Consider the following 15,172-nt stretch of genomic DNA (forward strand, 5'->3'; position numbering starts at 1 on the left):
TTTCAGTATATTGAGTTAAATAAAATATAATATTAAAATTAATTTAATCGATGTTTCATATGTTTGATACAGCTACTAAAACATTTCTGGGCTTCCCCAAAGGCTCAGCAGGTAAAGAATCTGCCTGCCAATGCAGGAGACACGTTTGATCCCAGGAAGATCCCCTGGAGGAGGAATGGCAACCCACTCCAGTATTCTTGCTTGGGAAATCCTGTGGACAGAGGAACTTGCTGGGCTATAGTCCATGGGGTCGCAAGAGTCAGTCACGACTCAGCAACTACATACTAAAACATTCAAAACTCCATACATGACTTGCATGTTACTTCCATAGGACAAGTGGAGCACTAAACAGTTGCTTACCTGCTTTTGTTTCCCTGACTGGACTCACTTGTATGCTTTTAAACTTCCCCAAAACAGGGTCAGGACGGCTGTACTCCCCCCGCCACACCCCAGCCCCTAACAACCTATTAGGAGCACTTTCAGCTCTGAGCTCAGGTCACCTCAGTGAATCCTGCCATGCTGAGGGCTGTGAGGGTTCCCGAAATTCTCGTTTCCCTGAGGGAATCCAGAGGGTATTCCAGTCCCAGACCAGCAGTGGTCTGTCCCTGGTGGACCCTTATGCCCTGCCAGGGAACCCTAGAATCCAGGGCAACCGGCCCCCTGAATTCAGAAACACAGGAGATATGCTTTCCCTCAGGGCACAAGAATTCCTTCACGGAGACGAGAGGACGCTGAGGGGTGGGACAGAGGGCCAACAGGACACACGAGATGAGCAGAACCTGACTCCATCTGTCCACGGAGAGTAGGTGTGTGAAGCATCGGCCCCATCTGCACACCCACACGTGGGGCGGAGCCTCTACCGGCTCAAGGTCCAGCCTCGCCCCTCCCTCCCCCACAGCCCCCAGAGCTCTGCCCACTCACAAGAGGCCGGGGAGTGTCTGGTGCTTCTTTCCTGGTGACCCGCTCCACGTGTACTGTGTCACGTCGGTCTTTGTTCCCCACGGCCTCTCCTCTGACATCTTGCAGGCAGAGACGCTGACACCGGTGTTCTGGATGGACTGTCTTCACAAGGGTGCCTCACAGTGGACGGCCTGGAAGTACAGAGGTGGAGTTTCCCTCTGCAGAAGGCCAGCAGCCTCCCCTCCCCCCAGACAACCATTGCCTTCCTTGAGCTCACAGTGCCTCTCCGGTGATGCCGGCTGCTGCTGTGCAGCTGTCCCCCTATGGGGACTGAGGCTGGGAGCTGCCGCAAGAAAAGACTGGCACTCAGACTTGCTGTAACTAAGCCTTTATCTCTGACCCAGGGCCTTGTGTCTCCTGCCAGCACCCAGGACACTGGCATGCTGGCTCCTCACGCACAAGCAGGGGGAATCTCAGACATTCCGCAGTTCTCAACAGGACCTTAACGCTGGAAATCTAAATGCACGTGGGCAAGAAGCAAGTGTTGGAGCCTAGGGAACAAGATGAAGGGAATAGGTTCCAGAATCAAGCTGTGGTATATAGACCCCTAATTGCCATTAAATATTTGTTCTCATTTTTTTCTTTGTAAAAATAATCCTATCGTTTTAGCTGAGAACATTATGGCTAGCTAAAATCATACATTTCTCAGTCTGTTTTGTAGCCAGACCTGGAAAATCATGGAGTTCTAGCCGAGGAGACATAAGTGAAAGTGGAAGAGAGTGTTCCTTCATTCTTGCTTCCTCTGTCTTTTTGTCCCTGGACTGCAGATATAATTGTTGGCACTCCAGCAGCCATATTGGGCCATGAGGTGAATTTGAAAATAGAATTCATGCATAGTGAGTAACAAGATAGGAGGAGCAGAAGTCCTTGACACCAGGAAGCCACCAAACCATCCATGAACAGACTCCTGACCTCTTTTCATGAGAGAAAAATAAACTATTTTCTTTAAACCAGTGCTATTTTGGATCTTCTAGCAATCTAACCCTAACTAATATACAAACTCAATTATCACTAAGTGTAGAGTATATTATAAATCACATTTCCTAGGAAAGGTGCCATCCTATGTCTGACAGTCAAAACGTTGAAAAGTGAGGGCTACAATTAAATCACATGCATGTCTCCATGCAACCCAAGAGCAAGCCCATTTTAAACAATTGAATTCAGTTCTATTTTATGAAGACCTTACTCTTACACATGTGAATAGTATGTCTGAGCAATACTTACCTCAACCTACTTAGGAATGGCTTGTTTCAAAGATTTTCTAACACTTTGAACATAGAAATTTTATCACCTTAAAAAAGATTTCTTAGGTACTTTGAAAATGTTTCATAACACTGCATGCTGCCAGCACTGCCCAATTCAGGCTGGGTCTGGCGGCCAAGCTTGGCATCCCTCCTGTTGTACCCCAGTCAGCCCTGATTTTAATTTCTTGGGCCAACCCCACCAGCACCACACCCTAGGACCTTGCCTCCAGGTGACCACTGCTGCCATCGGCTGCCTTGTGCAGAAGCATGGTCCTCAATAAACCCTTGCATAGGATGTGGAGAAGGAGCAGGGCGGGGCAGTGCTAAGAGCACTCGTGGTCTAGATTCTACCCCAGTCGCCGGGGTCCTAGCTGTGCTGCCGTCAGGAAGGCATGGGCGTTCTGTCTCCATGTCCTCACCTGACAGAGAAGGAATGATACACGGGCTTTGAGGTTTGACTGAGTAATTCACGAGGAAGAGCTCTGTAACTGGAAGGGCCGGATCGTGTCACAAGCTGTGAAGTTGGGATTCCTGACAGAAATCCAGTGGAAAAAAGGAAACCAAGGGCTCAGCCTATTGGGCATAGATTGATTTTATAGGGGTGTCAGCCTCTATTACCAGTGACTTCTTGGGGGTCTATCAACCCAAACCTACTAGGATCTTCCTTGGAGAAGGAGGATCTCAGAGGAACTATTTCCTTCTCAAACACCATGAGGAGAACTTCAATGTTTTCTTGGAGTTCTTGGTCAGGACTTTAGAGAGAAGACCAGGGTTCTGACACAGAGCTGCCAACGTCAAATGCAGGGGCTCCTTGATTCGGGCTGACTTGCCAACCTGCTCACCCCTGGGAGGTGGCTTCAGTTTACATCCCAGCTTTGCTGTTCACTCTCACATGAGCCTGGTTCCATAACCAAACTTCAGTTTCCTCATCTACAAAAGGGGAATAACAACACATACTAGATGCTTGTTACCCTTAATCCCATTCCTCCTAGTTTCTTTGAAAAAAAAATAATAATAATATCTACAAGATCAGAGACCACTGGTTCATGTGCTGGAGACTTGGGGACTAGGCCTCACTTCCAGCATCCTCTCAGGGCCAGGAAGAGATGAAAGCTGATTTAGAGATGTGCCCTGGAGAAACAGCTTCAAACATTGTGTAGGATGGGACTCTTGGATGACCTCAAACCAAAGAGACAGGATTGGGAAGTAGACAAAGTCTGTTTTCAGTTCCTCTGCCTCCTAATTCCAGGGCCCTTCTCCCTCCCGAGCAGGTGTCCCTTCTTGGACACTTGGTGTCCCCTGGCTGCTCGTGGAGGCACTGGGTTGTCTCTCCCTCCCGCGGAAACCCAGTGGCCAGGGTAGGTCTCAGCCCCCACCCTCTCATCTCACCCATCCTCATCACAAGTTCCTTATGCCCAAAGCTACCCTCAGTTCAGATGCTTCTCGAGGAAGTGAAGGAGCTAGTAAGCTTCTTGGACTTGCCCTGTTCAAGATACTTTGCAGTTCCTCCTGTAGGAGATTTTAAGGCTAAGGCACCACCAAAAAGCCCTTTTCCTATCTTTCCTAATCCCATCTTGAACCCACATGTGAGAAGATTTTTATTTGCCAAAGAGGCGAAGTAAAAAGCAGCCACTCAGTGCTTGCCGTTGGCTGAAGCCAACCAGCGCTGCCTGGGCCTCACTTGAGCTCTGTCGGTGGCTTGTGAACCCATTACTAGGTTTCTGAGATTAGCCTTTAGGAATTTCTAACCTTAAAGAAAAAGGATTTTGAAAATAGGCTAATAAATCACAGCAGGATCCTCTATGATCCACCTCCCAGAATTCTGGAAATAAAAGCAAAAATAAACAAATGGGATCTAATTAAAATTAAAAGCTTCTGCACAACAAAGGAAAATATAAGCAAGGTGAAAAGACAGCCATCTGAATGGGAGAAAATAATAGCAAATGAAGCAACTGACAAACAACTAATCTCAAAAATATACAAGCAACTTCTGCAGCTCAACTCCAGAAAAATAAACGACCCAATCAAAAAATGGGCCAAAGAACTAAATAGACATTTCTCCAAAGAAGACATACGGATGGCTAACAAACACATGAAAAGATGCTCAACATCACTCATTATTAGAGAAATGCAAATCAAAACCACAATGAGGTACCACTTCACACCAGTCAGAATGGCTGCGATCCAAAAATCTGCAAGCAATAAATGCTGGAGAGGGTGTGGAGAAAAGGGAACCCTCCTACACTGTTGGTGGGAATGCAAACTAGTACAGCCACTATGGAGAACAGTGTGGAGATTCCTTAAAAAATTGCAAATAGAACTACCTTATGACCCAGCAATCCCACTTCTGGGCATACACACCGAGGAAACCAGAATTGAAAGAGACACATGTACCCCAATGTTCATTGCAGCACTGTTTATAATAGCCAGGACATGGAAACAACCTAGATGTCCATCAGCAGATGAATGGATAAGAAAGCTGTGGTACATATACACAATGGAGTATTACTCAGCGGTTAAAAAGAATTCATTTGAATCAGTTCTGATGAGATGGATGAAACTGGAGCCGATTATACAGAGTGAAGTAAGCCAGAAAGAAAAACACCAATACAGTATACTAACACATATATATGGAATTTAGGAAGATGGCAATGACGACCCTGTATGCAAGACAGGGAAAGAGACACAGATGTGTATAACGGACTTTTGGACTCAGAGGGAGAGGGAGAGGGTGGGATGATTTGGGAGAATGACATTCTAACATGTATACTATCATGTGAATTGAATCGCCAGTCTATGTCTGACGCAGGATGCAGCATGCTTGGGGCTGGTGCATGGGGATGACCCAGAAAGATGTTCTGGGGAGGGAGGTGGGAGGGGGGTTCATGTTTGGGAATGCATGTAAGAATTAAAGATTTTAAAATTTAAAAAATAAAAAACTAAAAATTAAAAAAAAAAAAAAAAAAGAAAATAGGCTGGTATGGTACCGTTTTTTTAAGGCTATAAACTATGTAAGGGTCCACTTAGCCTACCGACACGAGAGGCCCATCTTAGCCGAAAGCACTGCCTCTGCACTCCCTGGTCTAAGACAGGAGACGTTGAGAAAGGAGGGGAAGTCCTTTCAGCCTTAAAGGTTGGGAACAAATCAGTGCTGAAGTGGCAAAATAAAACCACCCATCAACAAAGCTGTCAAAGGACCCAGCCCACCTCAAAGGCCTCTCCCCTCATCCCCTGAAAACAGTGTAGCAAGAAAGCTGGCCCTCGCCTGCCTGCCCAGCATGGGCACGTGAGACAGCAAGCGGCCAGGTAGGAGGGGAAATCCCTGGTCACAGGACCCAGGGAAAGATGCTCAAGAGTGGAGACACCTGTGGGCCACTGGAGCCAAGGGGATGATACCAGGGTTGCTGGGTCGCTGCAGATGGAGTCCTGATGCTCTGTGACAAGCTGAGCTGACTGCTGGGAGGCCCCCCATACAAGCTTTCCATGCCCCATCCCACACCCTGCTCCACAGAAAGCCCTTATCATCTGTCACCCGGGTATTTTCAGCCACACTTGGCTACAGGGAGAAACACAGTGTCCACACTATCATCCTTGACTACAAAGGACATCAGGGCCAGAACGCAGGCCCTTTGAGTTTGAAGATAGCCTTGTTAGCTACTGTGGAGGCCAGATCCTCTATTGTCAGTAGAGCTTCTCAAGTTATTTATACCTGCGGTGACTCACATAACATCACACCCCCCCCCCCCCGCCCCCCGCCATGCTCCTGCTTTTAGCTGCTTCCCTGTGGCACCTCGGAATGAAAGTGAGCCTGTTGTGCCCAGTGGCACTTCCAGCATTGGCTGGGTGACCGCTGTGGGATTGAGGTCTCACATTCTGGCAGCCTCTCCACCTCAGCCCATCTAATTCCCTGGGGAACTGAATCCATGTCTCATCCTGCATTCTGGAAACTCTGAAAGCCTCCCAATAGGATACATCACTCCGTGAGACTCCTTCAACACCCAGGCTCGACCATGCTTGCAAGGGATCTTGAAGAACCTGCACAAGGAGGCTGTTGTAAGCATGTACAAATAGATGACACAATTCCAAGGCTTACACCCTCCGCCAAGTTAAACTGCTGCAGAGCAGCTGTGCACATGTGAAGTGATGCCTGGCACCTCCAGAGATCCATAAATCAGCCCCGGCGCACTTTCATCCAATTAGGAGAGTCTTAGAAGAAAAAATCCGCAAATTAAGATGTGTCTAAGACATGGATGACATCGCCCTCCCTCTCCAAATGCAAAAATAAATACAAATAAGTCTTCATTTTTCTGGGGCTTCTTTTCAAGGGACATGAGTTTTCCAGCACCTGAATCCTGGCAGAAAACCTCATTCTGAAGAGAGTCACATTGGGCAGGTTGGTTTATCTTCCTGTACGTTGCAGGCAAAAGAGAGATGATCCAACCTGAGAGGCAACTGTTCTTTAAAAGGAGTTGACGGGTAAGCCAGAGGCCCAACTTTTCATGAAAATTATACGTACAGGGCCCTGTCTCTACGCAGTCCGTCCCTTTGTTCTGACTTGTTCATCTGCAGGACAGTGATACATGGCAGAAGTCAGATGGCCAGGCCAGCAGGTGCCTCTCTCCAGCTGTTGTTGGCCTTGCATGAATAAGCTTAGCTGGAGAAGTCAGGTCAGACTAAGACAGAGTGAAACTGCATTGTTAAGAATGCGGAAGTGGTCACTCCAGTAGGAGACTGAGTTTTAGGTTACTGGGGAAAGCAGAATCACCTTTGCGTCTAAACAAGCTGATAACTCTCAGCTTCTCTTTAGCTGAGCGATGTCAACACAGACAATCCAGTCCACAGCCTGAATGACCCTAGGATGGCATAGAGGCTGCCACTAACATAAGTTAATTGAGGCTTTGCTTTGTGCTCAGTATGGCACGCTGTACTGAGTAGGGATAAAAAGGGAAGTGTAATTAAGTCCTCATTTTGTTTTTAATAAATATTTATATTTATTTATTTGGCTGTGCCAGGTCTTAGCTGCAGCATGTGGGATCTAGTTCCCTGACTAGGGATCAAACCCAGGCCACCTGCATTGGGAGCACGGAGTCTTAGCCACTGCACCACCAGGGAAGTTCCCCTTGCTTTCTTTTAATTCTCCTTTGCAGAGTACAGCCAAGTAACTTAGGCTAGCTCCAAAGAGACTTGCTTTTATAAGGAGACTGGGGGCTCTTCTGGGCTCCTCCCCTGTAGGTGGCCTTATGGTCCTTCACAACAGCTTTCAAGGTCAGTGTCAACAAGCATATAAACTGTTAGCTGAAGCTGTTAGAGGAGGGAGAAGATAGAATGCTGTATCTCTATAGAGAGAGGAGATCCATTTCTTCTGTGGCTGACTCTTCATAGACAATTCTTCAATTTGCTATTGTTGTTTAGTCCCTCAGTTGTATCCAACTCTTTGCCACCTCGTGGATTATAGCCCACCAGTCTCCTCTGTCCTTGGAGTTCTCCAGGCAAGAATACTGGAGTGGGTTGTCATTTCCTTCTCCAGGGGATCATCCTAACCCAGGGATTGAACTCGGGTCTCCTGCATTGTAGGCAGATTCTTTACTGTCTGAGCCACAAAGGAAGTCCAATTCTTCAATAGGAGCCCCCAAAATGTCATTGGAATAAGTTTATCACCTCCTCAGGGAACTACCAGAAAGAAATGCTTTCATTTGATTTGGGAAAGTTTCTTTATTTAAAAATATCCCTGTCTTAGAGTCAGGCACATTAGACCCTTCTACACAACTAATAAAATGAAAACATGATGCTCTTTTGGTGGCTGCCACTGATAGAAGGCAGATAAATACATGCTCTGTGGTTGGAACCAAAATTCTAGCCTTCCTGATCATAGGAACAAAACATTTTTATTGTAGAAAAGTTGGAAATTTTATGAAAACAAAACTCAAATCACCTAAATTATTATTATTTTATAGTTTCATCCTATTCCTTTTCTGTGCACATATATTTTCACATAGTTAGTCACTGCACCTCCATTTCAGTGTTCTGGTTTGTACCCCTGACATTGTATTTCCAGTATTTTCATGTTTCCTGAAGCACATTTTCAAGTTTGTGGTTCTGGACCCCTTTACACTCTTTAAAAATACTGAGTACCCTGAAGAGGTTTTGTTAGTTGTATCTACTGACATGAATCATATTAGAAAATGAAAGGGTGAAATTTAAGAAATATATTCATTATAGGACTTCCCTGATGGTTAGGAATCCCCGTGCCAGTGCAGAGGACACGGATCTGCTCCCTGCTCCAGGAAGATTCCACATGCTGTGGGGCAGCTACTGAAGCCCACCCCCCCAGAGCCCGTGCTCTGCAACAAGAGAAGCCACAATGAGAAGCCTGCACGCCACAACTGGAGAGCAGCCCCCTGGCTGCAACTAGAGAAAGCCTGTGCAGTAACAAAGACCCAGCACAGCCAAATAAAAATGAAAAACAAAATACCTTTGCAAGTTCCCTAGTGTCTGACTTCATGGGAGGCAGCTGGTTCTCCTTGGGCAATCAGTCTACTATGATATGTTGTTTGGGGAAATATATATAGAAAATCCATCCTCTATCCGATACATCATTAGCAAAGGTAGAAGTGTTTTAACAGCCATCTCAGATCATTGTAGCTCTTCTTCTCTGACTCTGAACCACAACTGGGCAAGTGGTGTTTGCTTCAAGTTTACATAATGTGATTCTAAAACCCTTCGGCTGACATGTTTCACAGTGCAATATCCAAAAAGAAAAAAAAAATCACAGTAATTAGTAACACCACTGACTCATCAGAAATGCCTCCAGTATTGAGACGCTATCAAGCTCTCACAGTAGCAGACACATTTTTCAAAATTTAAACTTTCACTTGAAAGCACACTGTCACTGGCAACATTCCTTGGAGTAACTGGTTCACTTGGCTCATCTGAAAGAAAAGATACGCCAGAACTCAATCTGAATAACTGCAGCCTGTCTTCCAAGCAAAAACAGTGCTTAACGAAAAAAGAGGTTCATTTAGCTTATAATGTAGATAAGGACACAAAGGCTTATCCTTGCAGGACTTCACATGCAGTAGAAGTGCTTCATGTGTCATAGGATATTATTAGCATGCATGCTCAGAGTTGAGATTGAATAAAACTCACAATTTTTACTAATTCTTCAAGAACATGCTTAATTAAAGTGGGCTTTTTGGGGCTCCTGTGAATGCACGGTGATGAATAATGCAACGCTGATCAACACAGCTGGATACACAGTGCAGTTTCACACTAAGGGACCAGCAATTTTACCCACTGTTGCCTTTGTTCCATCGGTGCAAACATCAATGCAGTGAAAAAGCAAACAATGTGTTAGCATTATTATGACCTCACAGTTAGTTCAGTCACTCAGTCGTGTCCAACTCTTTGTGACCCCATGAATCGCAGCACGCCAGGCCTCCCTGTCCATCACCAACTCCCAGAGTTCACTCAGGTTCATGTGCATCAAGTCAGTGATGCCATCCAGCCATCTCATCCTCTGTCGTCCCCTTCTCCTCCTGCCCCAAATCCCTCCCAGCATCAGAGTCTTTTCCAATGAGTCAACTCTTCCCATGAGGTGGCCAAAGTACTGGAATTTCAGCTTTAGCATTATTCCTTCCAAAGAAATCCCAGGGCTGATCTCCTTCACAATGGACTGGTTGGATCTCCTTGCAGTCCAAGGGACTCTCAAGAGTCTTCTCCAACACCACAGTTCAAAAGCATCAATTCTTCGGCGCTCAGCCTTCGTCACAGTCCAACTCTCACATCCATACATGACCACAGGAAAAACCATAGCCTTGACTAGATGGACCTTAGTCGGCAAAGTAATGTCTCTGCTTTTGAATATGCTATCTAGGTTGGTCATAACTTTCCTTCCAAGGAGTAAGTGTCTTTTAATTTCATGGCTGCAGCCACCATATGCAGTGATTTTGGAGCCCCCCAAAATAAAGTCTGACACTGTTTCCACTGTTTCCCCATCTATTTCCCATGAAGTGATGGGACCAGATGCCATGATCTTCGTTTTCTGAATGTTGAGCTTTAAGCCAACTTTTTCCACTCTCCTCTTTCACTTTCATCAAGAGGCGTTTTAGTTCCTCTTCACTTTCTGCCATAAGGGTGGTGTCATCTGCATATCTGAGGTTATTGATATTTCTCCCAGTAATCTTGATTCCAGCTTGTGTTTCTTCCAGTCCAGCGTTTCTCATGATGTACTCTGCATAGAAGTTAAATAAGCAGGGTGACAATATACAGCCTTGACGTACTCCTTTTCCTATTTGACCTATTTTCCTTTTCCTATTATGACCTCACAGATCCTCTGAAATATGACACTTACATAGCCTCAGCCTAATCACTAAGAAGATAAATACTAGTAAAATCCTCAGCAGCATGAAGAAGGCGCATTTTTATTCTGTATTGTCTGAGTTTTAAGAAATAATCCTGTATGACTTTTACAGTTAATAAAGTGAAAAAATAATTGGCTTAGGAATACCTCCATTAAGAAAGTGGGTTTGGGGCTTCCCTGGTGGTTGAGTGGTAAAGAATCTGCCTGCCAATGCAAGAGACATGGGTTTGATCCCTATCCAGAAAGATTCCACATGCAGCGGAGCAACTAAGCCTGTGTGCCTTAGCTACTGACCCTGCACTCCTCAACAAGAAAACCCACCACAGTGAGAAGTCCGCATACACAACCAGAGAGTAGGCCTGGCTCTCCGCAGCCAGAGAAAAGCCCGTGTGCAGCAACAAAGACCCAGTGCAGCCAAAAATATGTAAAACTATGTTTAAAAGTAGGTTTGCATGATGTCTTAAGAATTTATCATGTGGGCCCAAATACCCTTAAAAGTCTCCTCAAAGAGTGAAATGTCCCCTAAAAACCCCAGTCGATTCTGGGACCTGCAAGAGTGTTTACTTCCTGCACTGACCACAACGGAGGAATTATGAAGGTGGAAGACAAGAACTCCATGTGATGCATAGTCACAAGAATTTGAATTTGAAGACACTGGCTCTATTCTGTCCTAATTATCAGTCACATGCTCTGTAAAAACAACTTTCTAGAAAGACATCACATATGTTTGACTCAACATGGCATTAAAAAAAAATAATTTCTATAAAAAGTTGGACACTGGGTTCTTTATCAGAATTGTATTAGGAACTGGGACTTCCCTGGTGATCCAGTGGCTAAGACTCCATGCTCCCAAAGCAGGAGGCCCAGGTTCGATCCCTGCTAGGGGAACTAGATCCTGCACGCCACACTAAGACCCAGCACAGACTAATAATAAACGTTAAAAAGAAATGTAATATGAACTATATAATATTTCTTCAAAGAGAAGCCAGATTTAATTTACATCAATTTAACATCATTTTAAACATTTCAGAGGTATAGGTGTATCAATTAGTATGCTTTCTTGCAAGGAAAAAGGCTAACTAGTTTACCTGAGAAGAACATTGATTAATTTGTGTAGTTTGGAGACCAGATCAGAGTGGGCTTGGGTGAGGCACATCAGGGTCTCTCGTCTCCGGATTCCCTCAGCCTTGTCATCCTGCCAGTGCTGGACCATCCTCGGCCAGGGACTTCTGGTGCAGATCTCGGGGAAAGGCTTCCCTGACTCTAATACCCTGCCCCTTGCTTTCCTGCGGACCTTGCAGCGTTGGGAGCAGCCATCATGCACAATGACTGCTGCAAGTCAGCATGGCTCTAAAACATACTCTGTCCTCAAAATGCAGAGAGAAAGCTGACGGCGTATCGCAAACTGCATGAATCATATAAACTGTGCATCAAGGTTAAAGCACAGAGTCACAGACGTAGAGATCAAACATACAGACACCACGGGGGAAAGTGGGTGAGGTAGGATGAACTGGGAGATTGGGGTAGACATATTCCCTTGTGGCTCAGACGGTAAAGCCTCTGCGTAAAATGCAGGAGACCCGGGTTCGATCCCCTGGTCAGGAAGGTCCTCTGGAGAAGGAAATGGCAATCCACTCCAGTACTCTTGCCTGGAAAATCCCATGGATGGAGGAGCATGGTAGGCTACAGTCCATGGGGTCGCAAAGAGTCGGACATGACTGAGCGACTTCACTTGGTCACTATGTGTTAAATAGATAATTAATAAGAACCTGCTGTATAGCATACGGAGCTCTACGCAGTGCTCCCTGGTGACAAAAAGGGGGTTATATGTATATATACAGCTGGTTCACTTTGCTATACAGTTGAAACGAACACAACATTATAAAGCAATTATACTCAAATAAAAATTAATTAGAAAACCAAGAAACATGAGAGTTCAGAGGAGAAAGTCATCAATAAAGGCAAGGCAGAACCATCTCCCCAGGGCACAAATTCTCCTCTAGCTGTCTGGAGACGCAACACAAACCCCACTCTCTCCAGCCTCCTTGGGTCTGGGGGCTTGCTCTCCAAAGATAGGTGACCAGCACCTGCAGGTCAGTCTGGACCACCAGCATCACAGCTGTAACAGGACCATCCCCTGGTCTTCTCAGCCTTAATCATCCCAGGATGCTAGGGCTGATTCTAGATAAAACTATGGAATTTCATCATTGTTGTCCAACTTTGTTGATACAAGTCCTGGCTCATTTTCCGCCTGTTCTGTAGTAATTTCCTCTTGTTCTCGACTATTAGGATGTCTTCTAAGGGGTCTGAAAACACTCTTCATAAGAGGTAAAACTAGAAGCCTCACTCCAGTCAAGAGGTTTTACTTTGAAAGAGATTAGAAAATCCTCGAGCTGAATGAGAAAGGAATTTGTGGGATCTCCCTTCTCATAAAAACTACCACTTTTAGGCACTTTTTAACCTGATACTTTATTTATCTTTTAATATAAACTTATTTAATTGGAGGCTAATTAATTTACAATATTGTATTGGTTTTGCCATACATTGACATGAATAAGCCCTGGGTGGACATGTGTTCCCCATCCTGAACCACCCCCCCCCCACTTCCCTCCCCATCCCATCCCTCTGGGTCATCCCAGTGCACCAGCCCCGAGCACCCTGTATCATGCATTGAGCCTGGACTGGCGATTCGTTTCACATGTGATAATTTACATGTTTCAGTGCCATTCTCCCAAATCATCCCACCCTCGCCCTCTCCCACAGATTCCAAAAGACTGTTCTATACATCTGTGTATAAAGGATGCATATTGAAAGGATCCAAAAATATGGAGAAACAGCCTTCAAATTCCTACCACATCTGCCCTCCAGGACTCCTCAGAACAGGCAGACTGAAGCTGAGGTGATGACTTCAGATTTCTCATGAGTTTCATGAGGTGAAAACTAGATGGGAAGCAGCCACAGATTAAACACAAGGAAAGGATGCCGCACTGGTGGGTTTTAACATACACTGAGTGCATGTGTGTGTACGTGTTGCTCTGGGTGTCTTACATAGTAAACTGTTTAAAGATTATTCAGTAACAGGACTGCATGCTCTGGGAAGCTCAGGGAAAGTTTGCTTCTTTTCTAAAGTAAATGGGCAAAGAGCTTACAGTAGAAAGAAGATGGTGAAAGCCGGACTTGATGTTAACACCAAAGACAGTCTGTCTTTCATGTTCTCCTGGATTCCATGGGGAGAAATCTTAACCTCATTACTGAGCCATAGATGTTCTTGGTGAATTTGGGTGTGTGGGGAGAAGCGGTGGAGGGGAGAGTCAGCAGCAGGCCAGGACCCTAACTAATCACAGGTTTTGGAGATGCTTAGATGAGTGAGGCTATTAAAACCAAGGCACAAGATATACACATTACTGTATGCTCAGCAGCAAAGAATCTACTGGCCAGTGCAGGAGACGTGGGAGATGTGGGTTCGATCCCTGGGTCAGGAAGATCCTCTGGAGGAGGAAATGGCAAGCCACTCCAGGATTCTTGCCTGGAAAATCCCATGGACAGAGGAGCCTGGCGGGCTACAGTCTGTGGGGTCACAGAGCAGGACATGACTTAGCAACTAAACAGCAACAGTGAATATACAAAAGAGATAACCAACAAGACCCTACTGTAGAGCACTGGGAGGTATAGTCACTATCTTATAATAGCTTATAATGGAGAAGAATCTGAAATATATATGTATATATCAAAGTGATTCAGTTATGTAATATAAATATTATATATAATACATATGTTCAGTACAGTTCAGTCACTCAGTCATGTCCGACTCTTTGCGACCCCATGAATCACAGCACTCGAGGCTTCCCTGTCCATCACCAACTCCCGGAGTTCACTCAGACTCACATCCACTGAGTCAGTGATGCCATCCAGCCATCTCATCCTCGGTCGTCCCCTTCTCCTCCTGCCCCCAATCCCTCCCAGCATCAGAGTCTTTTCCAATGAGTCAACTCTTCCCATGAGGTGGCCAAAGTACTGGAGTTTCAGCTTTAGCATTATTCCTTCCAAAGAAATCCCAGGGCTGTTTTCCTTCAGAATGGATTGGTTGGATCTCCTTGCAGTCCAAGGGACTCTCAGGAGTCTTCTCCAACACCACAGTTCAAAAGCATCAATTCTTCAGCGCTCAGCCTTCTTCACAGTCCAACTCTCACATCCATACATGACCACAGGAAAAACCATAGCCTTGACTAGAAGGACCTTAGTTGGCAAAGTAATGTCTCTGCTTTTGAATATGCTACTTAGGTTGGTCATAACTTTCCTTTCAAGGAGTAAGCGTCTTTTAATTTCATGGCTGCAGCCACCATCTGCAGTGATTTTGGAGCCCCCCAAAATAAAGTCTGACACTGTTTCCACTGTTTCCCCATCTGTTTCTCATGAAGGGATGGGACCAGATGCCATGATCTTCGTTTTCTGAATGTTGAGCTTTAAGCCAACTTTTTCCACTCTCCTCTTTCACTTTCATCAAGAGGTGTTTTAGTTCCTCTTCACTTTCTGCCATAAGGGTGGTATCATCTGCATATCTGAGGTTATTGATATTTCTCCCAGCAATCTTGATTCCAGCTTGTGTTTC

General features: G+C 45.3%; 2 protein-coding genes across 20 annotated transcripts in view; one reads left to right on the plus strand and one right to left on the minus strand.

Moving 5' to 3' along the window:
* The window catches only part of SCRG1 (stimulator of chondrogenesis 1), a 97,396-nt gene that overhangs the window by 38,140 nt on the left and 44,084 nt on the right, over positions 1-15,172 (plus strand). The window lies entirely within an intron of this gene.
* Positions 1-15,172, minus strand: part of SAP30 (Sin3A associated protein 30) — a 100,311-nt gene that overhangs the window by 16,507 nt on the left and 68,632 nt on the right. For all 19 annotated transcript variants that reach the window (XR_011254429.1, XR_011254413.1, XR_011254407.1 and 16 more), the window contains one exon: positions 922-1,091. The gene's annotated coding sequence lies outside the window, so the exon portion shown is untranslated. Of the gene's footprint in view, positions 1-921; positions 1,092-15,172 lie in introns of those variants that run through there.

The sequence above is a fragment of the Ovis canadensis genome, chromosome 2 (assembly GCF_042477335.2).
Source record: "Ovis canadensis isolate MfBH-ARS-UI-01 breed Bighorn chromosome 2, ARS-UI_OviCan_v2, whole genome shotgun sequence".
NCBI lineage: Eukaryota > Metazoa > Chordata > Mammalia > Artiodactyla > Bovidae > Ovis > Ovis canadensis.